This window comes from Parus major, chromosome 9 (assembly GCF_001522545.3).
Source record: "Parus major isolate Abel chromosome 9, Parus_major1.1, whole genome shotgun sequence".
NCBI classification, from domain to species: Eukaryota; Metazoa; Chordata; class Aves; order Passeriformes; family Paridae; genus Parus; species Parus major.
The window spans coordinates 11,314,027-11,338,076 of NC_031778.1; the positions used below are offsets into that span (position 1 = coordinate 11,314,027).

The following is a 24,050-nucleotide window of genomic DNA, read 5'->3' on the forward strand; positions in this document are numbered from 1 at the left end:
GCTGGGGCAGACACAGGTGTGCAGTGTGTGAGGGGACACCTCTCCCTCGTGCAGTCCCTGGGCTCCTGATGGCCTCTGTGCACAGGACAGCAGCAGGTTTCATGTGTGCACAGGTAAAATCAGTTTTCTCATAGCTCTGCATAGGGAGTCCTGAGGAAATTTGTGCTGCTGTAGAGAAAGACAGGCTAATGTTTGGGGCAGGAGAATAAGTCTTGGCTTAACTTCCAAGTGATTTAAACTTTTTTATATAAATAACTTTAAAAAAAAATACACTGAAGGTTTTAAATGTGACATATTGCAGCTCTATTTACACTTAACAGACCAGGCAAGTTTTAAGGGTTTGTTCACTTGCCTCAACATATAGAGAAAAGTATCACAGGATTAGGAAATCTTCAAATTATGAAATCCATGTGGAGCAGGAGGCCTTGAGGCAGAGAAATAGACAGTACCAGCCTATTGGGGTACCAAAGTCAGGTTCTTACTCAGCTCTTGATGGCTCCCTGCCTCGACTCCCACTGTGATGCTTCTGGTCCAGAAGCGACTTCTGTGCATTTCTTTATGCTGTGTTTGATCTTGTTTAGACCTCGGGGAGGGTCTAAAGACTTGAGAGGTTTAGTTCAGTTCAGCTATGCTAACAGAGATTTTACTGGAAGGAAGAGATGAACTGGAGATAATAACTGGGCAATGACTCAAAATAACCCAGAGTGTCCACCTAACCTTCTTTACGGTTCTCCTGGTGGGATGGCTGATCCTGGTGGGAGGAGTGAGAGACACCAAGCAGAAAGAGTCTCCTAGTACTGCTCTGTTTCAGAGCAAAACATGAAACTTTCTGCAGGGTTTCTGTTCATCACATCTGCTGCACAGGCAACATGTGCATTTTATTCTTGTCCCCTGAATCTGTTAATGAAGCTAATGATTTTTTCCAGCCTTATCCCTTAATATGAATACAGCATTTCTAAGATTTAGACCATGTGGATACAGCCTCTGTGACCCAGAGAGTTATGGAAATGTAGACCTGTGCCTCTTTAACCAGTATGGTGCAGATAGTGCTTTTTGTCACAGTTTTGTATGTGTTAATGAACTTTAAAAGCCCATATATAATCTCTTAGGTTTAACACTGCTATATGACATATGTGATATTTACCAAGACACCTTAGGAAGGTGGAATATTTAAATCTGAATAGCATGTTTGTGTATAAAATGAAATAGAAAATAGAATTAATTTGTGGCTTGGGGATGAGACCCAGGGTGGAAATAGAAATCATAATAGAAAGAAATAATAAAAAGGGGATTATTGCCTCATCTCTTTTCTTATCTGCTTGGGTCCAGAGTGTTCAGAGACCAGAGCACATTTCAGGGCAATTGGTTGCTGGAAGCTTTCGGTCCCACTGTGCCCTCCTCACCTACTCCTACAGCCCAGATGGAACCTTATTTACCAGTGAAAAGTACAGAGGAAGGAATTGATGGAGCTCAGTTTGAGAAGATTAAAAGATGTGCAGTCAGTTTCAAATGCCATTGTAAAAAAAAAAGAAAAAGAAATGGAAATATGATAAAACTCCTTTTATTTGGAAAAGTTCAATCAGCTTTGTATTTGAAGGTTTTTAGAAAAACACTTTATCCTGTTTCATCAAAACTCATTTTCCACTAACAGATAGTGATAGGAAATTTCCTAATATAGATATGATCTGTCCTCTGGTCTGTGGTCCTTTAAGAATCAGTCTAGAGGTACTGGCATATGCCTGTAGCCATGCAGATGTCTTTCCTGTCAGAAATATCTACTTATTCCTGTCCTGTTCCACAGTCAGGATCAGTTTGCCTAGACTGTACAGGTACTGTGTAGGCAAAATGTCATCTGGATGGTTTTTAATGTTACCTTGATGGAAACTGGGGACTTGTACTCTCAGTGGAAACTGTGTTGTTGAGAATCAACATTTACACACTTATCCTACCATTTCCCTGGCATGGATGCTGGTTTTAGGTTTTTATTCTTAGCAAAAAGAAAGAGAGCATTATCTAAAACTCAAAGGTAAAGGCTTCAATTCTTTTGCTGTAAATCTGTTTTGGGGAAAAAAAGCAGGCCTGGCTTGTATCTTCTGGAAACTTTTATGCTGGGATCACAGCAACTCTCGGTCATGAGATCAGCACTGTATTTTGTATTTTATATTTTTGGCAAGCTGACAAAGCTGCTAATCCGAAAAATCGGTATGAAAAACTATAAAAATGCTTATGATGCCTCTTTCCAAAGTATTTAATCCCTTTCAAATATCTTTGCTGTCAAGTATTAAAAACTGCCCCAAATCTTTCAACTCTTTGACATCTGTATCCTCTGCATCCCTGGCACATGTACAGCTTTCAGATTTTGCTTGTGACTTGTCATGTATTAATTTCAAAATATGCCTTAGAAGATAAGTTGTTTTTATTAAACCTTTGTAAAGACATGATTGCCAGAGTTTTGTTTCAAATTATAGCATTATGGTAACTATTTCAAGAGATGTGGCATCAACTTTTAAAGTAATAGATTTAAAATAGCAACAACGAATAGCTACTAATTATTTCTGTTGCAATAAGGTTTACTTTATCAAAGCTATGAAAAAGTCCTAGAAACCTTTTGTTTTTGCAAAACTAGGAGCATCACTAGAGAAATTTTGTTTATTATAATTACAAAACCAGATCCCATGAGTAGCAGATGTTTTGAGAATGCTGAAAAATTAAGTTAAGCTTTAATGAGAACTATTGTTCTGGTTAAATAATGCATACTTCCAGCTACTGAGATGTTACATTTAGAGATTCTAAAATCTTATGTTCCAGTCTTGAAAACAATTAAAATGTCTTTTTGTCACCAATTTAAGTAATGCTTGAGAATGAAGAATTTTAAGTGTCTTCCCTGAAGGAAGAAACACATTAACAGTAACAGACTTATTCTCTATTGTGAGTCTTATTCCCTGTAAGCTGCAATTTGCAGCAAAAGCTTTTTGAAAAGAACTAATCTGAATTGCTGAAATCTGGAAGTGAAGGATGTTCTTTGGTACAGGAAATATGCAAAGATCTAAGCATTTCATAGAATTGCTTGATAATGTGTACAGTCCAAACAGTAATCTTTCATATATTATTTTATGTATCAGGTTTGTTTTATTGAGCTCATTTCCATTTGTACCTCATCTCCCAGTCAACTCTTGCCTTTAGATTTCATATGGATTATAAAATATACCAGAAAACTGATTCCTGGAGGATTGATTTTGAAGTCGGGTCTTTGCTTAGAGTCCTGTGTGCTGTTAAAAGTAGCTATTAGAACACTACAATCTTTAAATCTTCTTTCTGGAGTAGACAAGGCTGTCAGTGTGCTCTGTTACATTGTAGGTACTCATTTCCTTGGATTTCTCTTCTCTTTCTGTGGCTGTCTTCATTATCTATTGCAGAAGTCTTGATAGAAGAAAAAAAAAAGCAGGATAATAAAGATCATCTTTTTGATTGCAGCTAATCATAAGCTAAAAATGCAGAGCTTCTTAATTATCTGGTAAAGCCAGTGATTCTTCTGGGACAGAGCAGGTAATTTCCTTTCTTTGTATTTTGTAAGCATATTGGTATTAATCATGGAGATCATAAGCTCAGCATTCCTGAAAATGTGCTAGTTAAGTAAATGCAACTGACTTATGATACACCTCATAAGAAATCTTGGGAGAGCTACATATTTTGCTTTGCCTGAGAAATTGTGGGCACACTCTGAATATGCTGCTGAAATACAGCAAAGGTTTAGATCCATCAGATCTACCTAGGGCCCAGAATAAATAGGAAGCCAATTTTCATTTTCAACAATGACTTTCATTTATTAATTAAGCTATCTTAAAATCTATTTTAACATATTGCTGGTGACTGTTGCTGCTGAAACATTATATCCTCATTGCTGGTCGTGGATGGAGTTAGGGAAGTTAGTCTGGATGTTTGATTCTGATCTAGAATGAGTACAAAGCATTTTTGCATTGGAATGGCACTGCGGGTATTTGGATTTTTTAATTAACTCCCCCCCCAAATAAAGGTAATTTGTGTGTATGTGGGTATAAATCAGTTATGTAACTCAGCCCTTTGCAGATCTGAAGAATCCTGATATCAGATTCAATAATCCAAGTGACAGATGTAACACTGCAAGCCCATTATTTTCATGACCTTATATATGACCTGCCTTAATACTTCCTTTTGCATTGTTGTGCTCTGGATTAATTCATCAGTGTAATGGTGTGACTGAAAAGGTCACAGAGGAGTACTGTGAGTGCTGAAAGTCTGAGCTGCATCACAGCCCACAGTTTATGAGTACCTGTAAGATAAGAAAGACGGAAAATATGACAGATGAGACTTTTCCAAATGAAAATAAGAAACAAAGTAGTTTTTCCAGCACACTTATGTCAGACCTTGACAATGTAATTTCTTTCAGTCTGCTAACATTAATATTTTCTTGAGCATTTTGACCAACATCCAGCTCTCCTTCTCCCTATGTAATTCTTTCTGTTCTCAAAACTAGCATTTGTATCTTAACTTTAAGTAGTTTATTAATAAATAAAACACATTCAAGCTAGAAATTAGGCACTAGTCTACCTGTGAATGGCTACTAAATTAAAATAAATAATTTGCTATAAAATAGGCAATTATGACAGTCCATTTGTTACAGAAGAGAATATATCTCTGTAGCTGGAGAAGGGTATATTTTTAAAATTCATGTTAACTGTCTAATTGGTTGGTGCAGCTTTGCAATGCTCATTTTGTGCTGTGTCACATCTGGTACAGCCAACTTGGTGATGCTGTGAACCGTTCTGGCTTCATTTGTTCAGCCAAGAGGCCTTTCAGGTGAATCTGCCTGGGACTTTCACAGGGAATTTCCTGAAGGTCAAGAAAAGTTCATTACCACTTAAAAAATCTAAGTGACCAGAAAAAGCAGAGTGATATGAAATCTTGCATGAGGTGAACTAAAAGAGTGAAGGGGGAATAGTGACTCCCACGCTTCCTTTGGTAAGATCCTGCTGCTTGGAATGCTGCTGCAGATCTGGGAGCGCTCCACATCAGGCTCCTGGGAGGAGATCATGGCTGGAAATACCAGCTGGTTATTTCTGCCTGCTTGGGCATACTGAATGGTGCTTGCTGTGAAAAGGTCACATAAAATTTTAATCAGGACAGAAGGGAAGGCATGGGGAGCACTGTGCAGCCTGCCAGGGAACCTGCCACGCTCTCCCTTGTGCCCCTCCAGAACGAGCGCTGCTTTAGCAGAGACATCTTCATCCCTCGAAGCTCCTGCGAGGCAGAAGGAGCAGCCTCCTGGTGGGAAATGTGCCTCCAGGAGCCCCTGCTGCAGGAGGGATAGCAATACTTATTGCCATTGCTATTTTCAGTTCATAGAAACCCTGTTTCCTGTGCTAAAAAGGTGCGACGTGGTCTTCTTAATTTAGTAAAAAATGCTAGACTGGTGCCTTTCGACTACTTTGTGAGACTGAAAAAGAAATTAAATTTCTTTAAAGTGGAGTAAAAAGCTCTATTCAACTAGGAAAGATATCTTTCCACTTGGCTAGTCAAAGAAAATTTACAAAAAAAAAGTAATTGTGGTTGCTCTGAAGTACATGTCTTTTGTACCTATACCCTGAATATTTTGTTTGTTTGATTGGGGGTTTTGGGGAGTTTAAAGTTGTTTGGTTTGGGTTTTTCTTGAAAGTGCTGGAGGCTCACTTGTTATAAACTATTGCTATAACCCCAGGACTGTGTCTCATGTCTATAATGGGAGTAGTAGTGGTCATGTATCCTGCTCTCACCTAAGGTAATAAAGGTGATGAAAGGTTTTGAAAATTCAGAGTTCTGCCTTAGTTTAGCTTCCTAAATAAAACTAGGTTTTCTAAACCTGCTGACCCTATTACTCTTAGTTTATGCAGTTTTATGTCAGAACTCATCCTTCTAAAATAGATCTGTCTTGTGCAACTGTGATTTGTGCAAGGCTTTGTGGTGTGTTTATTTATATATACATAACAAAGCTTTGGGAAAGAAAGGGAAAGGTGATATAACTAATTCTGACTTTTTTATTTTTGAAATTATTTCAGTTATGGCCACATTATTTTTTTATTTTAAATTACCTTATGATCAAACAAAAAAATCCCCTACCCTATTGCTATGAAGTCCCTAAAAATATGGATTGTTAACATAACCTTTTTCACTTTTATGTCATATTGACATTAAATACTTGATAACTATATTTCGTTTTCAGTGTGCAAAAGTCAGTGGTGGTACCAGCTCCATTTTCAGTGATCTGATTAGAGATTACATCTGTAAATGTAAATCACTAAGCAGGTGAACTTGGCTAATGAGGGTTCATGTATTCTCTTAATTAGCTTGGGCAATGCATAGCAGGTCTAGGTTTCAAATATTCAAGACTGCGTTTTAAGACACAGAAATAAATGGATGTATTGTCAATGGTAAGCTTAATTATCAAGGAAGATGTTAATTCTTAAATGCCAGCTTTTGCTTTAAATCAAAGGTGTCTGACTCTACTACTAATAACATGTTCTGTTAGAGAATGTTCTGTTACTCCTATAGGAAGGGAAGTTAGCTTTATTATATACCACACTAGGAAAGTACTCGAGATTATATAGCTTAAAACAAGGTCTGTCCATAGGGCTCTGAGGAAGAAAGAGTATCAAGATATTGTTCATCACTAAAAAGAGGGGGGGAGGGAAGGGAAGGTTACTTAGACTGAAAAGTAGTACTTAAAAGTGTTAGATGACTGCAAAAGGTAAGATTTTTAAGAATGAAGGCTCTATTACTGTTTTAGTATAGTTATGATAAAGTATTTGTTTACAATTGCTAGTTCAAATTGATGCAAAATAAAGGGAAAATTTTTATTCAATTAAAAAACTTGACTCTTCTTTCCCAAAGAATTATTGATGCAAAGCCTCAAGGGTTCAATGTGCTGTGAAAACTGAGGTGTCAGCTTGCATCTGGATCTGCTACTGGAAGTTTTTCTGTTGTCAATGCAGCATTAAAGAGCATTTTAACTTGTTAGTTTTGTGAAGCTGGTGCTTATGCAACTGTATGACACAGATTGCTTTCTTTACTGCTGAATTTTAGTTTTCCCAATGAGAGCATGGAGAATGCCAGAGAAAACACAGCGCTGCCAAAAAACCAGTTCAGGATCACAAAGAGTATTTTGTTATGTAGAGAAGGTTTTTTTATCTCTGATACTTTAGTTTTAGCTCTGGGGAAGGAGGGAGTGAACCCTATAATCTATTTTTTTCCATCTGATCAGTGTTGGATGTATCCTCAACTTTGAGTCAGGAAATAATGATGGGACAATGGGGTAGGTTATGCTTTTTCTTTTTACTTGCATTTGGCCTAAGTGAATTCAGATATTTGGATGCAGTTGACAGTCACCCAAACTCTGTGGTGAAGACACACTGATGGTGACAAGTGCTGGCACTCTCTTGTTTATGAGATCTGATGAGGTAACAGCATGAATTCCTATAGCTGCACTATGCAGATGATACACTATATTAATCAAACTGAAGTTTACAGGTCTTGAGCTGTTCACTTTAAATTTAACCATTTAAAAAAAAAAAGCAAAAAGTAAATAACGCTGTGACCTGTCTCTAAGATTTATTAATACCAAATCCAGCAGTTTTTACCTTTATGAGAAATTGCAATTCAGCTGTGACATCCTTCATAGCAAAAATGAAATTCCAGACATCATAAATGACATTTCCCTTTGAGCAAGCCTGCAGATGAAGAAGCACCAATACCTGTTCAGAAGCTGATTTAGAGTTAACAGGGGGACAATTTTACTATGCTACAGTACATAAACATTCCGCACTGACGACATTTTATAGCTGGTCACAGTGCTGATAAATATATTTTATGGAATATCTGCTTGTAATGTGCAGATGGAGACAGAGGAATCCTCCATTTCGTTTTGGTTTATTTTACTTTGTCATTTTAATAGCATTTAGAATAAGCCTGATAGGCCATTAAAAACTAGCAGATATACCTAGCTTTTAGTTACACTGATGTAAATTACAGTTTGCTGTCTTTGGTAAAGTTATTCCGCACTTATAGAACAATTTGCAGATTGTAGATATGCCTTGAGGCATTACAGAGATGTAAAATTAGAGCAAATGAAATAAGCTTCAAACTTTCCTGGAAATGATAACTTTTTTCTATTATTTAAAAAAAAAACCCCAACAACAACTAAGCATTTAAAAGCCAAAATAAAACCACTACAAAACAACAGCAAAATAAAACCATGATACATGATACCAAATACATGATGCTTTTATTTCTACTATACTTTTACAGCCTGAAATAACAAAAATATCTTCTGATTAAAAGCTAAATATAATTTTTGCTTTAGGCTGTTTGTATCTAAAGGATCTACTGCTGATATTGAAATAGGGGGGTCAGTGCCTAAATTTCCCATTCTCTAACTGATCATTCTGGCTTAAAATGTCATAAATCTTGTGATCCTGCATTGATCAATTCAGACATGTTTTCCCATGAACATTGGAACAGGGAAATATGTGAATTATGAAACTCTAATCCTCCTCTTGTAGTAAGTGTAAGAAGTCAGGTGAGCCCTATTCTTGTGTTTTGTTTTGTCATTTGCTCAATAAGCTGTGAATTAAAATTCCTAAATATTGTTCTGCAGCACTACCAGGGCACCAAGGGCAGCTTCAAATCCATCTAATCCTGCAAGACCTTCCTAGTCCCAGAGGGTTTTGCCAGCATGCCCAGGAAGAACCAGGGTAGGATGAGATTTGAGTATGAAGCTTTTTTCAGTCTGCCCCCTGAAGAGGGCAAGGAAGGAGCCTAGTACAAAATGAGAGTTGTTTGTGATTTCCTATTGTTTCTTACAGACTTCTCAGTATCAATTACCTTCTTAACAGCTGGCTTAATTTGTTTAAGGGTCCTTTAGGCTGTGGAAGGGAAAATCTTATTCACAGGTTGGGTATGTGGCTTGATGTTGCAACTCCTGAAGGAGCAGAGATGGATTTGCAGATACCTGTCCTGGCTTCCTGTGGGGCTCTGGCTGGGACTGTGCTGGAGGCAGATACCTTGCAAGTCTTCAGCAGGAAGCTGTCAGTGTATGGTTTCCTTCCTCTAGGCTGTACATGTAGAGCTTTGCTGCGCTGTGTCCTGCAGGACACTGAAATCTGCTGTGCTGGGGAGTTTCAGCATCTCAAGGTGTGATGAGGCTGGGAAAGGGCTGTCCCAGGAGTCACAGCATGGCAGTGCCAGCAGCTGGGTGCCCTCATTGTTTTGATGTCATGGTGTGACAGCCAAGTGTTCCTATTGCAGGGGAGCCATCCTGGCTGAGCAATGCCTTAGTCAAGCTAGAAGGAAAATCACACAATGATTCTAATTGTCTTCATTCTCCTCTCACAATGTAAAGTCATGAAGCTAGTAGAGGCTATAATGAAGCTTGCAATTTAAGCTGTTAGCATTGAATTTATAGAATTTGTTTTACCTGCACACACATCAGGTTTCCTGAAGACAGACCCAGCACAGGTGACATGTGTGCAGAACTTCAGAAAAAACAGAAGAAAAAGCATGTACTTAATATTAGCTATCCTGAATCTGTGCTACAATCCAAAATGTAGGTTTATTCATTTGAAATAAGCCTATTTTGCATTAATATTTTGCTGCCTCTTGTGTGTGTCTTTTTAGCCTCACAGTCTAATCTTGCATGTTTAAATAAGATTCAGAATGTACCAACAAGGTTAAAATATATTGATATGAGTTCATGAATTTGAACCACGCTCTGGATCCCACCCCAGGGTCTCTCTTCCACTGCTGTAAGTGGATGGTAAGGTGGAGGCATGTGAATTATTCATACTCAGAAGAGTGCTGTTGTGCTTTATTGTGCCAGGATGAGAGACCACATAAGCTGGAAATAAATCTTTGCTGATTACAGAGCAAGGATTCAAGAGGCACACCTGAGATATCTGGCTTTGGCATTGTCCCTCCAGAGCTCTTGAAGGTGAGCTTGAAGAATGTCAGTTCTTTTATGCAGTAGTTGGAGCCTTTGCCTTGTTACTTCACCTAGGAGTTGCTTTTTTCACCCTCATGGACGTGTCTGGCAATGGTTTTCCAGACCTGAGTGTTAAGAGGGTCTCTGTTTTGGCAAGCACACTGAGAAGCTGTGCCCTTTTGAACAGTGCTATCACCACTTTTGCCTTTTTCTGCCTGTGCAGGATTTATGTGAATGACTTGCACAGGCATTTTGTTTTCCCAAAAAAAGCTGAGCCATACAGGTTTCCTCACCATAAATTGTGGGAGTTGTCCAGCCTTTTATCAATAGTGGAAGAACTATGGGCAGACAATGAGGGTCTACAAACATTTTCCCTCCTTGCAGACAGAATGGGCAAGCACTCCAACTAGAGGTGTTACCTGGGCTGAGCAGTTAAAAACACCAATAATTTCAGGTCTGGTAATTCTGAGTTTTGGCACAGAAAGGGTCAGGAACAATGGCTGTGGAAGAGCCTGGACTACCTATAGTATGAATACAAATATTAGTCAGCAACACCATAAGGGCAGACAGGTGCTTTAAGTGCCAATAAGGCTAACAACCTGACAGAGACATTGGTAGTTTTGTACTGGAATAAAATTTGTATTGATTTGTAATTCAAAAGTTCTGTTACACTCATCATGCATTTATTTGTATTGCAAGTCTTAGAAATAAAAGCACAGTCTTCATAAATGTAAAAAAAAAAGTCTTTGCAACTGGGAGTTCTTCTGCTGATTTAAAATTAATACCAGTGCATTTAACCCAGCTGAGTGTCAGGAACTGGAGTTACTGCTATTTCTTTGTAGCTTAAGGTATGACAATGACTACAGCACCTACTCTTGCTGGTTACCTGGCTCCATCATGCCTCCCTTAGAATTCTATTTACTTCTTTTGAGATGCAGAAATTTTTGAAAATTCAGCTCTGAATGCTTAAATCCCTGTAAGAGTGTTTCTATTAGACATCCTGTATCCAACGTAATAATAATAATGTATAATAATAATAATTATGTTTCTATTAGACATCCTGTATCCAATATTATCTCTGTATTCAAGCAGAAAACAATATTAAATCATTGGAGAATAAAATCGTTCAGTTTACTTTCTTCAGTGGTGCATTATACAAAAAGAATGATAGGGGAAAGCAAAAAAATGTATTAAGAAATACATGTATAAGCACAGCTAAAGCTGTGGCATTTGTGAACCTTTATGGTACATGTGAAGACTTGGTCTGAAAAAACTTGTAATGACTCTTACAAACCAGGCATAGTATTTCAAAAATGTTCCTTTTAACAGAGCTGCTATTTCACTGTAGGTTTTTCTACCAGAAATATTCTATAGTTGCTGTGTAATGATGCAATAAATTCTCCCAGGAGCTTGTTACAGTTAATAACCTGTAAAGGGCATAGGTATTTGGACAATGAACATGAAATTGGACCTGTATCATTCACTAACAGCGTAAGTTATTTCTTCCTTTGTCCTTCACAGAAATGTCATTTTGCAGAAAAAATGGAGGTCAGCTTATTTCCTGCATGTTTAATTTTTTACAGCCAGTGACTTCTTTGTAAATAAATAATATGCCTTCCTCAGAAGACAAGCATCAGTTCTGAAAAATTATCAAAGACATTAGAATACAATGCTAATGTATTTCATGCTTCAAAAGCTACAGCTGCCAGGAATTCATAGCAATCAATCAACATTTTTCTTTTGCTGTTTTTCGTGTATTAGCAACACATCAGTAATAATTATGACCCTGGCTGTCCCCACTCTTTCAGATAAATGTACTGGTTATATTGATTCACTTATATTCCTCTGTGGCTATTTCAAAAGCAGGTACCATTTCAGAAGACAAGCAGACGCCTCTTTCCCTTTCTCTGTAGAATACTTAATATTTTTTTCAGACAATTTAACACATTTCTTTGTGTTTGAATAGAATTACCTATTCTACTACTGTGATCTGTAAATTAGAAAACTGAACAATAGAACTGCAATGGAGAAAGGTTTCGTCTTTCATAGCCCGTCAAGTCATTCTTCCATTCTTTAATAGACAAAGTCTGGCGATCACAGAGCAAGCCCTAGTGAAAAGTGTTCTCTAAAAGGGAACTATCCAAGTGGTAATGGCTTTGAACTGAAGGAGGGTGGATTTTGATTCTCTGTTAGGAAGAAATTCTTCCCTGTGAGGGTGGTGAGGCCCTGGCACAGGTTTCCCAGAGAAGCTGTGGATGCCCCGTCCCTGGAAGTGCTCAAGGCCAGGCTGGATGGGGCTCTGAGCAATGTGGACAAAGGGAAGATGTTCCTGCCCGTGGCAGAGAGTTGGAATCTTCTACTCCAAACCAGCCCATAATTCTACCTCCATCTGTTAGAACAAATGGTTGTACAGTTGAAGTCAGAAACATCTTTTGTAAATTCTTGCATAAAGACTGAATTATTTCAAGCCCCAAAAAGCTCAAGACGCAGGGGCCTTCTAGGTCAAGGCTTATACTGCAGGCAGCAGAACTTGTATTAAAGGAATCTGCATTATGTGCTGTCTCCATTTAAAACACTTCACTTCCCAATGCTGTCTCTCTTGCTTGACCTTCACCCAGAATAGACTGTAATAAAAACTATTTTTATAAGTGACAAAAAGGAGGCACAGGCACCGCAGCTGTAACAATGTAAGATTACCTGTGGATTTATGAGTAGGGGATGTTGCTGCTTTGGTTATAGTAATGAATCTCACTTGTGCTAATAAGCAGTATTGTCTCTGCCCTGTCAATGGCAGGGCAAAGTCGTGATGCCCCCAGTCAGAGCTGGTATTATACTGTGGCAATGAGCTCTGGTTTCTGTCTTTCACATTGCATAAGAAAGGAATCTATCATGAAGAGAAAATGGAAATTACAAAATGCCTATTCATACTTTGCCCTGTTTTTTTTTTTCCCCTGCTTTAAATTACTGCATCTACAAGTCATTTCAAAATTAGTTTTTCAGAAAATGAGTTCTCATCTTTCATGGTAAAGGAAAGCAATGAAGGCCTTGTTATCCAGAGAGCCAAGGAGTAACAGACTGAATAAGTATTTCCCCTCACATGAGGGGGCAGGGAGGGGTAAACTGGCTGCATAAAGCTCTTTTCTTGTATCTCCTTTTGTTTCATGTGAAATTTTGGCTGAGAGGGGCCCTGATACCTTCTACTTATGAAACAAAATTAGAGGAATGGAGGTCTGTGGGGATGAGGCAGTAATACCTCTCCTATTGGCTTTATGCTTGTGCAGTGAAGGAGTACTAATAAGGAAAAATTGTGTCTAGAGAAATTAAAATAGCCTGTTGCAAGCTGAAACTAGATTGTTAAAATTATGTTCTGAAATGCAATATCATTTATGTGATCTTATATGATATCCTAATTTTGTGGTTATTGCTGTAGTAATTTCAGGCAACATATACTTGTATGTATGTTTGTAGATTTTAAAAATACATCAGATCTTTTAACAGTTCACTACTTTTGTGAGACATAATTTTGAAAGTTGGCCTGTGATACAGATATGTGACTGAAAGTTCAGGGTTTTTTTTCAGATACTGCAGAAGAGAGGAAAAAAACTAGTTCACAGTGCTTTAGTACTGCAGTACTAAAAGTGGTGGAGTCATTTTTATTTTTACATAAAATCAGAGGGTATCAGATTCTGTGATCTGTGAATGCTTTAAATAAATATATCTCTGTATATATGTTTAACAACTTTCTTATAAAACCAAAGAAAAAGCCAATATCCAAACCATTTAATTTCAGTTTTAGGCTACCTCAGGGCTTCATTTGCTGAAACACTGCAATTGTATTTTAGCTGGATCTGTTGGGTCTGAACACAGATGTGTTCAGCAGGTTTTGCTTCATATGCTTGGTTCTTTAGGTATTAATAGCATTTTCCAGAAAGATATTTAAACTTTCTTTTACGCAGAGCTTGCTGAATAATTTAATACCAATTTACTACAGTGTTGCTGTCTGTGATGGCTGGTGAGTGATGCACCAGCTGTGCACTCACTCACTCAGGAAATGTGAAAAGTCTCTATGTGCTCTGAGGAATGAGGAATGATTTCTGTTTGTTTGCTTATGAAAGAACAGCTTCATGGTAAAAGGTAATGGAAATAAACCCCTTAACAGATGTATTCAGATACTTAACTACAATTAGAACATAACCCCAAACCACTACCAATGAAAGCCACATCAAATTAACTTAATATAAAACTAATGAGTACAGAGGAGTTCCTGACTTCCATTTCATAACTGCCTTGAAGATCATCCTTCTTCAGGGGTAAGGTCCATCAACAGCAGTGTTCATTAACCTCTACAAAGTGCTAGGAAAAGCAGGAGGAAGCAAAAGAAAGGCTGAAATGTTTTTACAGTGCCTGAAAGAATAGAATACATTTTATCAAATACTTATGAAGCTGCACTGAGTCCCATTGTCTGTAATAATGAAAGAGAGAATCTGCTTCCTTTCTGCATACAAGATGATGAAATAGAATTTACCTTGTTCTGTAACATCAGCTTCTAAGGGTAAAGGGTTAGCAAAAGACAAGATGCAAGGATGTTTTCAAAAGATGTATTGATCTTTTATTTATTAAAAAGTAGGATATTTGCAATTCATTTAAATTGCTAGTGTTCTCTCTGAGATTGTAGTTGTGTCTGTATGCAAGAGATGTAAAGTTGAAGGTAAATAATTTTTGCAAGGCTTTTCCCTCTTTGAATTTTTGAATTTCTGGCAGATGTGCCTTCCTCAGGACTAGAGCTGAACAATAACACTTTAAAATCTACCAGTCTCCATTCAGTCCTCAGTTACCTTGGAAGCCATAGCCCTTTATAAAAGGTGAGAGCTCTGAATTGCTAAGACATTTGGGGACTAAGCATAGCTTAGCATTTGGGTGCACCAACCTGCCTTAAGCTTGTTTATTCTATCTTAAATTGTAGAGGAAAAGTCTGTTGATTATCTGGACATTCATAATGCATGAATGGGTCTGCAATGGATCAATTGTTCAAGGAAAAGAAAAGCAGTATTTGATGTGGGTGTCTTTCTCTCCTTTTTATTTTTTATTTCCTTATCTCTGTGAGGTATCTTGGGGTAGGGAGAAGTAATTCTCTAATGATAAATTGTGTCTTCATGTTAGTAACAGAAAAACAACCATACATTCTTCTTGTGTGTTACAGATAGGAAAGCTGTGATAGGAGCAAAGGAAGTTCTTTCATCTGAGTGCTGGTAAGAGTTTCAGCTATGGAGCTGCTGATTTGGGTACTGCACTTCAAGAAAGACCACGGGCCAGAGACAGCAGGGGAGATGCAGAAATAGTGTCAGGTTTGAAACTCTGATTTGAAAATTTAAAAGGAGAATACTTAACCTAATAAAGAAGGTTAAGAACCTTTAGGATGTTTGCTGGGACAGTGATCCATGAAGTTATAGCAGCAAGTCTGGCCAAGGTTCCATGCAGTTGCAGAGATTGTAGCAATTAGCACCATGGTTGTGAAGTTTTTGGTCTCAGGACTAGGCTGTGCTGTACTTTGGAAGGGCTTGTAGTGCCAATTTGTTATCCATAGTGTGGTTTGGGCTGCCTGCCCCAGACATGAATGGAATTTTCTGTCTACAGGGATAATTTAGCAGACAGGAAAGTCTGGGTTATCCATCACACATGGTTTAACAAAGCAGGTAGAAAAGCATGTGTCAAATGTCTCAATGTCTTACATGTTTTGAGATGTGAGATGGACCAGATGATTTCTCAGGATGCTCTGTAGCTTTTCTATTATTTATAAATACTAGATATTTTTTCAGAGTCCTTTAAGCCTAAGCTTGTTCATATTTACAGCAGTGCTGGGGTCTTGGTATAGCTGGTTTGCATTTTCTATCATGGACTGTCTTGTATGGTTCAGATTTTTTGTCTGAAAATATCTTCATGAGAAACTTAGTGACTGCCAGTGGTGGTTTGAAAGAAAACAGAGTAAGCCTACAGAAGGGAAGAATATGAATAAAACCAATCCAGTATTTGGAGTAGTGCTTACAGATCTACTGGTGGATTTTTATATATTTCAGAGTGATTCCATCAAAACTTCTGGGGTTTATTTTTAATCATGCAATTTTATTTATCTCTTTGAAAAATTAGTAGCATTCTTCATTGCTCTTTTTTCTTTGTACTTGTCTCTTAGCTTGGCAGGTTGGCTTTTTCCACAAATTGGAAGAAATAGAATAAAGTGAAAAGATAACCAAAGAGAAGGTGAAGAAAGGTAAGATAAAACACATCATGCAGATGTGAATTTAAAAAAAAACCAAAAACCAACAACTATTTTCCCATCTAGTAAAAATAAAGGCACTCAGAAGAAATGTGATCAAGAGCAGAGAGCAAAGACAGACATATTATCAAATAGAGGAGATGCAGTCTGTAATTCTTGGTTGATTCCACACCCTTTCATTCATTTCATGTGACAGAGAAGCAATATAGGCTTTTAAATAAAAAAGTTCACCTCTCATAGAGTCCCTGCACTTTTATCTACGAAGTACCCATGTACAAAAATCTTCCAGTCCCCCTAAGAAGGTTCATAACTGCTTTGCCTTTGGAGCACAACAGCCCTTGTTCTGTGGAAAAAAGAGTGGACACAGCTGGATTGGCATTGCTGGTAGAGAAAGTGGATTCTGATTTGCCCCCAAAATCTTCCCTGAATCCCATGTTCCCATGGTTGGGGAGATTCCAGCACTAGCTAGGTTCTGCCTGCAGGCTCAGACCTCTTCTGGTTATGGGGCATCCTCTCCTCTGGGACAGCTGGGGATAACAATCCTGAGGGCAAAGGTTGGTGTGCTGATCTTTCTGCTTAACTGCTTAGAGGGTGTATACAAGTGAATTTCTTTTCTGGTCCCTTCTGTCTGCCCTAGACAGGCTGGGTGGTGGGGTTTTTGGGGTAGGACAGTTATTTTTGTGTTATATTCTTGGTGGGTTTTGATTAAATGAGCCACTAACTAGGCAAAGATCTGTTTGCCTTGCTCTTTTGAAATTCATTACAGTTCTTGTAGAAAGAAGTTCAGTAGTTACTGTTTTGCAGTTGCATAAGTTAAACCTCCTTGCAGCCTGATAATTTAGAATGTGAAAGAACTTTTCATTCTCTTCAAAGAGCTTTGAACAACCAACCAAACAAATCCCATACCTTTACACAAGCAAAGTCCTTACAGTGAAGAAGCAAAATATTATTCCTACAGTATGCCATTAATATTTAGATTTGTGAGCAATCCTTTCAGTCTGAGTAGTTTTGACACAATTGCAAGTGTAAACAAGATATAAAAGGAATATAAGGGCTGCTAGCTTCCTCAGAGGGCAGCTCTTGTGGTGACATCTTGCTAGGACTGCCATCTGCTCCACGGGAGAGCACAGCTCTAAGGGTGGTCTTTCAGAAGATGTCCTTCTTGGAAGCAAAACACAAAATACAGAGAGATTTTCCCCCCATTGCCTTTATTGTGTCAGTATTACTGATATCATGATATGTAACTATATTGCAATTTAATAATACCGTACCAGTCATGCAGGAATATACAGATTATTTTATACAGCATTACTGTTATGTCTGTTGCTTTCTTCTGCTCTTTTATCTTGTTCATTTCTCCTCTCTTTTCCACATTTCTCATAACAACTGGATAAGTAAAAATTAGGTAAAATTTTACTCTTTTTCATCTCATTTTATCCCATGGTGGCCCACATCTGTTTTCTCTTAGGCCACATGTAATGGTGGGATCTGAAATGTGCATTGTTTCAGTGAGATGTGTGCAGCACTTGGAATGTGTGTTTTACATAATGCATCTGTTGGGAGCACACCCTGGCTCTGAAGCTGGCTGTAAAGCTTGCACACAGCTGGAGGAGCTAAGCCTCACTTTCAGCTGCTGGATCTTGATTTGAAACTAATTGTGTTCCCTTTCTTATAAAAATGAAAAAAAGAAAGCAAAGCCCCCAAACCAAACTAAGCTGTAATCCCTCCCCTCAAGTTGTACAGAAACAGATGGATTAAGGCAGTTCCAGGCATGCACATATTATTATAATAGTGTTGACTCTGCTCTGATTTTTAAAGCAAACAGAAATTTTTAGGAATTGTAATTTTTTCTTTAGGAATTAATGTTTTTGCTCCATTGATTGATGAAATTAGTGTATTTCTCTTCACACACTACTAGTCCATGTAACTTGTCCCCAGTTAAGATGGCTCCTAGGCTGTATTACTTGCATTAATATATTGAATATATTTTTCATGAATGAAGCAGACTTTTGTGCTAACATAGGAGCCTTTGAATTCCAAAGCAGTTTTGCTTTACAAGCTTATGAGTGGTGAAACACTTTTTTTCTCAGCTAGAATGTTCCTAAATTCTCCAATCATTTGGAAGAAAAAGGAACGATTTCTTGGAAGGGAGATAAAATGAATCAAACAGTTCCAAGAGTTGTGATCTACTGCTCTAATGTCAGTCCTGTCCATTTCCACCTTGAAATTTTTGTCTTAATTCTAGGTCTCCATAAAACGAATAGTTTTCAGCTGGTTGTGCAGCAGCTTTATTTGCCTACAAGTGTATTTAAGGCTAAAATTTGACACAGCTGACGTACACCCAGTTAAAACAGTACACAAGGTTAACTTGCCCTGTTAAAGTCTGTCCTGTAAAGAAGCATTTGGCAGGAGCTCCAAAGGGGTAGCACATACAGGTATTAAATGGAAGTTTAGAAAAGAAACTGAAATGAATTAACTGCCTTAATCTTCTTAGAGAGGAATGAAATTTTAACCTTTAGGTGCATACAGAGTTTGCCTTATCTCCCTACCCACTAGCTATGTGGATAAAGACTTATTTTGAGAAAGAACTTTTAAAAAACTTTTATATTTCTCTGAGAACACCAAAGCTAAATTAGTAATCTAAATCTTGGAGTTGTGAAATACAATTTAGTCTTGAGTGACTCTCTTTATAAGGTAAAATTTATTATTTGAATATGTCCAAAATACCTGGACTTGCATTTAAAGTGCTCTGCTTTCAAAAACCAGTTATAAATGCAATACAAACGGGGAATTATGGGAAATAATTTTCTTTTAAAAAGCATTAATAGCATTTTCCTAATTGCAGTGCCATCTGATGAAATTTTAAATATAGATTAATTAGCAGAAGCAGAAAGACAAAATCAAGAGGAAACAATCAACATCAAGAAACGTATATCTGTGCTCTGTGCTAGTAATAAAAATAATTTTGAGTGTAACATTGCGTTTTATGTGCCATCTGAACCATCTCACTGTATTTATATGCCTGTAATTTAGCCTAACTTGTATTTTCTGCATTCATTAATATGAAAAGAACCCAGTGAATGAGTACCTATTATATGCGAGATCTATGGCCTGGGGACAATTTTATTTTGCTCATAAATTTTAATATCCATATTCTACTACAGTAAAAATAATGAGCCTGTAGTGGTTTTGTCCATCATTACAGAGAAATTTTTAAAAGCCTTGAAAAGGAATTGTGGCTGATTGGAATTGACCCACGGATCTGAAACCAGGCTTTTCTCTTTTTCCCCTCACCCATTTTGTTAAATGCAAAACAGCCTTTGGCCAATGTCAGCTTATATCTGGCAACAATAAGGCTTTTGCTTTTTTCCATTATGCATAATTTCTCAATAGTTTGTTATAAAAAGGACTGCACTATTTTTTTTTTCAAAAATATTTTTTAAGATTTATTTTTAAAGGAAATTGAGCAGAAAAGTATGGATTTGGTTTTGCTCTTAAATGAAATTTTGGACCTGCTCTGGAAGAAACCAATCCACGAGTTCACTTATCAGACCCCTAAAAATAGTGTTTATATCAATGCTGAAAACGTGGTTCCCTAGTTTTAAAACCCTTTTCATGTTCTATTTCATGTTTTAATTTCATATTTTTAGAAAAAAATCAGGCTCAAGCTCTAATGAACATAATGCTTAGGATGCAGATGCAAATGCTTAATTACACAAGTCATTAATTTTTTGTACTTGTACTTCAAACAATGCATTTAAAAAGAGGGCTTGATAGTAGAAGGTAGATCAGGAAAAGTACTTTCAGACTTTTTCAAAATTAAATGTGAACTTCCTTATAAATGGCATAGAATAAATCCCTACATTACAGGTTATGTAAGTTTACCTTGCAGAAGGATTATATTTAGCCTGCTAAAAAAACTCCTCTGATGATTCACAAATCTTGCTTTACTAATTTATATTGACTTCCAAGATTCATGTTGCCTTCCAACCTAAATTTTGATCTCTAGAATTGTATATGATTCTGTTACTTTTGTTGTATTGAAGTCAAGGAATTAATTCCTTCTGCCATGTCATGAGACATCTGTCTGAGAGATGAGGATAATCCAAAAATCACATGAAGCTCCGTCATTGCATTTCAAATATTTTTGTCCTTAGAGTTTAGCCCTGTCTTCTTTCTCCCTAGTCTGCTTTTTAAAGTTGTTGCAATGTTTTCTGTCCAGCAGTTCTTTGAGCAACATGTGAAGCCCAAAGAGGAAGGGTAAGGAGGCTCCAGGCTGGTTCCTGCTGAGACCGTGCCCACACACACACTGGCTTCCCAGCTTCCTCAGGGAATTCTCCTTCACTGCAACAACTTACTTTCTAAGAATATAGTATATTTACAGTCAAGCTTCCTTTTTCATTCAAATTGTGACAGATTTTTGAATCTCACTGTACCTGCTCTGACCTTGCCGTTACCATTTCTGACTCCCGAATTCACGGTGGCGGTCGAGCTCCGTCCCTCGGATGCTCCCACCCGTTGTGGTGGCTCTCAGGTGCCAGAGGTTTCCCTCGGGTGTTTCCCAGTGCCACAGCCCCTTTAGGCCCTGCTATAGTGGAAGCAGTCTTGCAGCAGTGGGCAGGCAGGCAGGCTGCAGAGGGGCTGGGACAGGGACACTTCACGGTGTCACACTTTAAAGGTGTTCTCCTAAGCCTTGTGCTTGTATTTGAAACAAAGGCATTGTTCCGCCACTGTCTCAGATCTTGATGTGTCTGCGCTTTCCCAACCCATCTGTGCAGCACTCCTCACCCTAATTGACATGTTTCTTCCTGGTCACCTACTGCTGCTGCTTTTTGCATGGCTTTTTGTCACGACTCGTAGGACCAGCAGCTGCTGGTGCTCCTCCTTGTTCACAGCTTTTGTCAAGGTCACTTTCTGTGTACAGACATTCCTGCATCTGCCCTGTCAGTGCCTCCCTTCTGGTGCTCAGACAGCTCTTTCCTGTCCTGGTTCATCAACAGTTTCTTTTCTGTGGAAGGAAAATAATGATCACAATTCTGGTATAGTAAGTGTTGGATCTAACTCTGTAAGCAACAGTCAAGATTGAAAAACCCAATTATCTCTTTATGGGTGACAAAGGCCACTGGTTTAACATTTGTAATTATTCATTTTAATAACTAAGATGATTAGTTAATGTTATATGGGTCACATTGTGACCCATATAATTATTAACATAATTAATATATATAATATACATAATATATATTTTATATATAGCCCATATATTATTAAAATAATAATTAACATTACATTAAACTGAAAAAAATTCATAACTTACATATGATCCCTAAATGATACTAAGTTATTCTGTTTGCAAACCCTTCCCTCCCCAGACTAACTAATTTTTGCTAAAATAACACTGCAGTTTTCCTAATTCTCATTTCCCCCTTGAAAGCAGTTCATGATTCTGATTTTATTTTGTTTTCTTCAGATTTCTATTTTTGAAGGGAATTTTAATTTCAGTCAAATTCTTAAACTTTATTATGTATTGCAGTCACTAATTTGAAGTTTGAGGTTGAAATTGATAGTCAAATTTCTTGGTTTCTTTCATCTCTGCACTTCCACTTCAAGTAAAACTTCTCTTGCCAGTGGAGATACTTAAATTTAAAATAAACCCCCCACAATTACATAAGGAAACTGAAAAAGTTTATTGAACTCTTTCAAAACATGAACTTAAATTTGGTCTTTTTTAGTGGTGTTTTTTTTTTTTCCTTGTGGAGGGGGAAGCATACTTCATATTTTATTATAGAGTCAAACTAAAACATTGAAAATTGAATAAACCTGAGCTTAAACCCAGCAAAAATATTTAAATTAAATATTAAAATAAACTTTTATGAATCATTCTGAATATTAAAATGATTTGTTTTTATAAACTCCATGAGTGTTTGTTTCAAAAATTGGTTGTTTTAATGAGTAATAGTCAAAAAGCTACAAAGTTCTCAGCTGAGGTTCACATGGTTGCTTTTTAAGGTGAGTCCTTCTTCCAGCTGAAGCTTCCTAGCTGGCCATTTAGTGGGTGCAGTGATGCTTGTGGGACATTGATTTATGCTGTTTCATCATTGAGGGTGGGAAGAAACCAACCCAAAACAAAGCAGGAAGAAGGCAGCCCTTCTGTTGGCTGAAGGTGAGCAATAATAAATGCATGTGTGTTTTGGGTTGGAACAGTGCAGAGCACTGGAGCAGTCAGTGTTAGGCAGCCCAGAGGCCCCAGCAGCAGCTGTGCTGTTTGTAAATGCACACTGCACTCTCTCCAGAGCAATCTGTTATTTCTTACAACTGCTGGAGCTATTGTAAATTTTGTCTTTCATGTCCTGTGAAAAACCTCTGAACCAGATATTACAAAAGCTGTAGATGGATGTCAATAAATGACATTCATTGTGCAGGATCTTTGTTAAAGGTGTTATTTCTGTTCTCATACTACAATACTTTAACTCCTGCTTCCTAGGAAATGTTGTATGATGGGTGGTACTGCACAGAAGGATACAGGGGTCCTAAGCTGAGGAAGAATTCAATCAATTTTTTCTCTTAATCCTGTGCCCCATGATTAAGAGAATGTGGCCAGGCACTGCTGCTTTCTGATGGCCTGCCCATTTTTGGGGAAAAAAACATTTGGGGGCTAAAAAGCAGGGACTGTGGGCAGCATCTGGCAGAATAATTGATGGCTGAAGAAATAATGTTCTTCTGCTCACCATGTGTTCCTTCTCTCTGCCTTCTTAAGGAAAGGGAAATACTGGGCTGGATTTGAAGTTTGTGACCAGTGAGTGGCTTGTGAGCCTTAGCTTGGACAGGCCCCCAGTTCTGCACATTTTGGGGTAGGAGTTTGTGCTCCCCATGGCTCAGGGGTGGTGGAAGGCCTGCCATGCACGTCCCAGCCTTGGGATAATTCCCTGGCAGGCCCTGGGACCTGCTCACTTCGATAGTTTGATTGCAGATCTTCATTTTGATATAGTGGTTTTTGTGGTTTGCTAATTTGTAGCCAAGTACAGGAAAGTGGTGGTGGGCAGAAAAGCAGTTTTAATGAGACAACCCACAGTCTTTGGCATAAAATTTGATTATTGATTTTTGGAAATTGCTACTAAACGTTAAAACATTTTCTGTTTTAAATAGCCATTTGATTTCCAGAAGAAAATTCAATAGGTCAAATGCTCAGTAACAGAAAAACTTCTTGTAACATTTATAACACACTGATCTTTCCCTTTGCTGCTGTTGGCTACAGACACAGTTGAGTGATCATTGTGCTCTTTTGAGAGGATTTCAATGTTACATTTGAATCATGTTGCATAACCTTCAATGCAAAACTGCAATGAAAGGCAATGTTTTTATATGCTGAGTATTTTTCCCTAATGACTACTTTTACAGAGAATTTGGCTTCTTTCTGATGAGGGTGTGCCATGCTGCTGCTGCCATTCATGATTTTGGAATGGAGTTTTTATGTTAAATTAACAAAAGCAGTAGGAGTTGACTATTTATTTGCAGTAGGGCTAGGGTTTCTCTCCTGGCATTGTAGTTTTGCCCAAGCTAGTGTCACCAGCCTTCAAGAAGATTTGCTCTTCTCTGACTTCCCTCCTAAGGGCAATTCTGCCAGTGAAGTTATTGAAATTCTAGATGGTATTTCAGGTACATTTATATCTATAAATTGTACAAAAGATACAAGTTGTCAGATTCCTCTTGTGGACTGTTCTAGTGGTTTTATTCTTTTATCTTCGAGTGTAAAAAAAAGTTTGTTTTTCCTCTTACTTCATTTTATTACTC

The 24,050-nt window shown here is 37.7% G+C and overlaps 1 long non-coding RNA gene across 2 annotated transcripts in view; it reads left to right on the top strand.

Moving 5' to 3' along the window:
- LOC107208517 overlaps positions 1 to 24,050 on the top strand; it is a 109,075-nt gene that overhangs the window by 44,157 nt on the left and 40,868 nt on the right. For both annotated transcript variants that reach the window (XR_004498769.1, XR_004498770.1), the window contains exons 3-4: positions 15,189 to 15,237; positions 16,176 to 16,253. This is a non-coding gene — a long non-coding RNA (uncharacterized LOC107208517). The remainder of the gene's footprint in view (positions 1 to 15,188; positions 15,238 to 16,175; positions 16,254 to 24,050) is intronic.